The sequence below is a fragment of the Pararge aegeria genome, chromosome 6 (assembly GCF_905163445.1).
Source record: "Pararge aegeria chromosome 6, ilParAegt1.1, whole genome shotgun sequence".
Lineage (NCBI taxonomy): Eukaryota > Metazoa > Arthropoda > Insecta > Lepidoptera > Nymphalidae > Pararge > Pararge aegeria.
In genome coordinates, this window is record NC_053185.1 from 5,667,217 (window position 1) to 5,673,216 (window position 6,000).

Sequence of the window (6,000 nt, forward strand, 5' to 3'; positions counted from 1 at the left end):
TAAAGGCACTCAGATATCTCAGATGTTTGGTCCTAAAATGACAGTTTTGTCTCCGTAGCAAAAAAATAAAACATACAACATTAATTCGGACAACACAGCTTATATTCAGAGACTGCGGTCTTATTTTTCCTTACGGACTTGAGCAAGATTTTGCAATCGAGCTTTATCATACAGCTGAATTGAAATTTAAAAACCTACCTACAATAGGTTTAATATGGTGAACGTTCATTATTAACTTTCAGCGTTAATAAAATGCCTCGTCACATCTCATCTCTAATAAATCGCGTCATATAATTTTTTTTTAAATGAATCATCAATGCGACCTCGACCCATTGTGGTCATTGTGATAATGTAATTTATATGATTTACAGTAATGGCTTAACTGTTGCGTATTTTCTGCATTCTGATTTATATATTAACAAGACAATCTTGTTAACTTTGTAACACTGAAATAATCTATTGAACGTATTTTTAAAAGGAAATTCTGATACGTTTGTCTTTACGAGTTTTCCTAAAATGTTTGAACAAATATTACAGTGGTGATTCCGATTCTGTTTACTATTTGAACTCTGTTACAAAATGACAAGCAAATAAATCAACCGTCTATATCAAACACGATGAACCACTGAGAGCCGTATCTCGCGAGTAATAGGAGTCGGGGAGATACAGAAAGTCTACTTATAAAAGAAGCTTTTAAAATTCCAAGATAATGTACCTAACGATGTACGCCAATGTACGCAAATGCGTACGCACGATATCTATCGGAGTTTATACGTAAGGCTATTCGTCATCTAGAAATAAACAGGCGAAGGTAATAATCGAAATAGAATTATAGTACTTGAGTGTGTCGTAACCATCTGCTTTGGCAGGTTCAACTTGTCTTTTGGCCCAAGAGATTTAAAAGACATGTTCTACATGTCTCGTTGTATAAATAGCCAGCCAACGTTCCAAACAAGGGTTCACATGTCTAGCTTATTATTGCTACACCTTATAATTAACGATAGAGTTTAAGTTAAGCAATGGCATAACTATACTATTAGGCCCTAGGCGTGGCCTATGGCGTGAATATATCATCTGTTGAGACCCTCCTTCATAGTAAAGAAGTCCTAGTTTTTTAATTGAATCACCACGAAAATACACAGTTGAATTTGAATTTATTTTAAAATGACCTTTCCGTTTTTCCGTAGTTAGAAATTATAATTTTGATATATTTTTTTATCATCAATCAAGGATTTTATGAGACCGGCACCAATAGCAGAATCGAATACGTTATTAGTTACGACACACTGTCAGTTTATCTGCGACCTTGTAAATCATGGGATCGGGCCGTCAATCTTGACGAATTCTGTAAGCTCAATAAAAAGCTGTTTACTTTTAGGTATGCTTCCTACTCAGAAAAAAATCGCGTGTGACGTTTACTGTCAAAAGAAAAGTGTAGGTATTCTTCGTGCTTTGCCAAAGGAGCGCTTATAGGAGATTTTTGAGATTCCATGCAAACGAGTCTTGGCTTTTTTGCACTCACTCAGTTACCTAATATCCAATGTCTAATCTCTTATTTTTTGGTCAGATAAATTAAAAAAAACCCGAGTAATCCAAACAGCAATATTAAAAAAGTAATTTGCAGTTTTATGTACTGAAAACATTTAACTGCGACTGCGAGGGACGCGCTGCTTTGGTGGTATAGTATCGAAAAAAAAAACGATCTTACATTTTGAATATTGCCTAAATTAAACTTTACTTCAGTTCAGTGCCCCAATGTAAGCTGTCAAGATAAACTAGAAATAATTAATAAATATACATAACCGCACTAATTCGCATTAATAATCAGCGCTCTTTTTACGTGACGCTCACAATATGCTTCTAAATGTGTTGATTTAAAAAATACGCATTTGTAAAATTGGTTTATGAGCTCATTCCAAACTCAAATCTTCGAGTTTATATTGTTGTATTGACGTATGCAGAACATTAGTTACTCTGTTCATAATACATCTAATTTCCTGGTGTATCGAATATTTTAACAGCCGGTCGTAAAAAGTAATATCTTGATCGTACTTGCGGAGTATCGAGCGTATAATTTTATCGGGATAGGAAGCTTTAATCGGGAGCGTCGTAAATTATGTTATAGTTTTTAAATTGTACCGATCTTATTTTTACTTTAAAATGTAGAGGTAGTAAATGCATCGGCCAAACTCGTATAAATGGTACGAACTGCACGGTCACATTGTACGGATACCACAAAGTTTTCACTCTTGCTCAAACGGGTGCATTTTGATTGGCCACACGCAGTTCGCTAAATTGAATGCCGCGGTTGGGCCTTGCCTTTATAGATTTTGGCTTATAATCACGACAATGACAATGAAAGTACTAGCGTACAGTCCGAGTCAGGTACATTTAATATAATATATACAACGTGTATCAGAATTACACGATGTCAATGTACTTCTTTTTTTAATTAACGAAAGGCCATCGCTTGACAACAATCTTGCCTGTTAGAAAGCAATAATGAGGTCTAGGTCGGAGTATGCTTGCCTAGAAAATGGAAAATGGATGGAAATTAATAGGCATTTTCAATTATACTTGGCAGGAAATACAGTTACCATTGACAGGGCTTCGACTTCGTAAGCATCGACTTTAGAACTCAACATCGGCTTTATGGATCATGCATATGCCGAGATTCGAGAAGAAAGTTATAAAAATACTCTATGTTGAGTTTTAAACATTGGCAATTAATTTTATTATTACGTTTACTGCTAAGTGGAGGTGTATCTAGTATACTAAAATTACAGCCACTTCGATATCTATTAGATGACGTTAACCAGACTGAAGATAATTCTAAAGTACCAATTTATATTAATGTAAATAGTTACTACAGTTATCGTAGGTAACAAATTTTTTCCTTGGCATAGAGGAATTGATGAGTTTTCTACTGTGGATTACTAATAAAAAACTGTATGATAGTACTTTTAAAACTATAAAACGGACATAGATGTACAATTTATACTTCTATAGGTACGAAAAGTTATATGACGTTGGTTATATATGCAAATATATATTTATTTCTACTACTACAACAAACTATTCAATTGAATTGGTTTATTAATAACGGAGTTCTGAGGTACGAAACATAAAAAAACAATACAACGGAATTGAGAAACTCCTTCTTTTTTGCAAGCTCAAAATCTCTCTTTCTGGTGTGAGAGGAGGCTTGTGACTATCTTTTATATTACTCACTCATATAATAAGAGAGAGTACAATAGAGATCAAACCAAATAGCTTTACTAAAATGTGATAGCGTATGTTGGTTGGTCCTTCTTTCATGCAGCAACGCAATGTATCGCTGTAATTTGATTTTTGCATAAAGTAAGCTAAACAGCCGTAGGTTTAAAGACAAATAGTATTATCTCGGGAACAGTTATATATTATATAAAATTGCGCTTATTCACATTTAAATGTAATTACATAAATAGTTGTCGACTGCACAGTGTACAGATCCAACTTGAGCTTCGTCAGCGCTTGTTTCAAGTTGACTTTGCTATTCTATTTTGTTATTTAATCAAATAAATGGCAAATATCTACAAATACTGCTTGCTATTAATATTTTGTTATTTAATGAACTAAATATAGCAAAAGTATGGTGGGTAATTAATGTTCTAATGAAATTTGATGAAATATAGAGACTGTAAATTGGCGCACGGTGCTTGCCAACTTTGCGTCATCATAATATGTGATATGTCGTGCTGAAAGGTGGTGACGGACATATTCTCGTCTCTGATATGTCCAGCATTCCGTTGCTTATATACTAGCTAATGCATGTGACTTCTTCCAGACAAAAAAACTCTTAAATTTTTGGGAATAAAAAGAATCTTTTGTCTGTTCCAGGATGCAATAGGAATAGGATTGTCTTATTGTCGGAATAAATGTCATATTCCTTGGAAAACTTTATCGCAATCGGTGTAGGCGTACAAGGTAACATATGATCATAAAATTACTTGCGAATTAATGTTATTAGCGATGTCGTCTAGACACAGTACTGGCCACAGTAGTTTTGGACCTACAATAGTCTATATGCTGTCACGATGCTGTGTAGACGATGTCGGCATTTACCACAAGATGAAAGGCGTCGAACTACTGCACTTTTTTAAACAATTGTATTATTACTATAGATTATAGGGTTGTTTGACTATGCTTTATCTATCTTCATCATCCTCTCATACTGGACATAATTCAATTTTCTCATAGGAGAGAGTGTTTAAGAACTTATAGTCCCTTCATGGGTCTTCAAAGAAAATTATATCAATTGGGACCATTTGGTTAAAGTGCTTTCCAAGGCCTAGGAGCGGACCACTCCAATTTCCTAAAACCTTAAATACTTGTTGGGATAAAAATCTCACAAATTAAGTCCGGTCCGGGAGTCAAACCTAGGACTTCTTGATCCGTAGTCCTACATCCTAACCATCGGAACAGGGAGGCAGTTATGGTCTACAACGAAACTTATAATAGGATAAAATCTAACCCACCCAATTGGTACCACCACATGGATTGCCATGTTGCGACCTAGATCGGCCCGTCCTAAACAAAAATAACTTAGTGTTTGTATTCTCTTTTCCAAAGGTATCGTATAAATGTAAGTTTGTATATTATTGCAAGTTCATAGTTGAAATATTGACTAGCGCTATGGATACAATCATTGATTTCATATGTTACTAACAAACTAAATAACTACTAATATATATATTTTTTAATTAATGATACTTTATCTGGTGTGCAACGGCGAAAAAAAAAACGGCTACTTTCAAGAATTATAATTATTTAACGACTTTATTTTATAATATACCTACTTTAGCAGTCATCATTTCTAATAACTTCTTATTCCTTAATAGACAGTCAAACGTGGAACTATTTTTCGGAAATCAGATTAGCTTTCGTAAATATTAGTACAGTGTTTATTTCTAAGCTATATTTTAAGCTATATAACGCAAGTTTAACATAACTTAACCTTTTTTCCGAAATACGAAATCATATATTTTATATTATTGTTTAAAGATCGCTGTTATTTGCGATACGGAAAAGCCAGTATTTCGAGAAACAAATAAGTGATATATACGAGATTATGAAGTTATTTCTCAAATGTGAATTAATATAACCAAAAGCACTTTTAATACAAACAATTGTAAGTGACAATATTAACTCTGTTTAGTGATTGAAATAAATATGTCAACTGACTCGTCGGTTTTATATTATTTTCTCCTACGAGCGCGAAGGCCTTTAGACATTAATAGTCTGTTACCTTACAAGTCACTTGGGATTTTGGTAATATTAAAAAATTTCAACTATAACACAAAAAACGATTCGATCTTAATGAACGTTACAATCGTTATGTTATATGAATATTCCACACATAAAAGCTTAAACACTTTTCACTTCTGGTAACACTGGCATATATCCGTTCCGCAATTTTCCACACTGTTTATTTGGAACTTTTCCCGTTTCAGTGTTAAGATCGCTTTAGTGCACAGAAGAGTCCGGGTAGCTTAAATCCTGTTGTGTAACGACATTTTGACACTGGAGACACAAATTCCACATTTCACAGTCCTTTGGGCAACACTGTCACAGATTTAAAACTTCAACTTACCGTTTCACTTATCACTTGGTCCCAATTACTGGTTTTACGTGTGAAAATACATTAATTATTAAATTAATTGGTTATGTTGTACTATCGGATGAGCTGAGCGCACCCCATGAGGAGAGCGTTATGATTGTGGCGCGCCGGGCGTGGGAGCAAAACGCCGCTGTCTTTTATAAGCTTCGTGCCGGGCTGCGGGCGATGTGCCAGCTGTAACCCCTCGACAAACATATCACGCTGCTTTTACACATCGCTGAACACTCGCCGCACCATACACCCTTGTAATACGACCCATAATGCAATGGTAACTAGCGCTAAAACTGCAAACGGTTTACATTATCATCTTAACTGACAATTCTTGACGTTACCTTTAATTT

General features: G+C 34.6%; 1 protein-coding gene across 3 annotated transcripts in view; it reads right to left on the minus strand.

Annotated features, from left to right (window-relative positions):
* LOC120624536 (calcium-transporting ATPase sarcoplasmic/endoplasmic reticulum type) overlaps nt 1-5,784 on the minus strand; it is a 39,776-nt gene extending 33,992 nt beyond the window's left edge. For all 3 annotated transcript variants that reach the window (XM_039891143.1, XM_039891144.1, XM_039891139.1), the window contains exon 1: nt 5,633-5,784. The gene's annotated coding sequence lies outside the window, so the exon portion shown is untranslated. The remainder of the gene's footprint in view (nt 1-5,632) is intronic.
* Nucleotides 5,785-6,000: the final 216 nt, after the last annotated feature.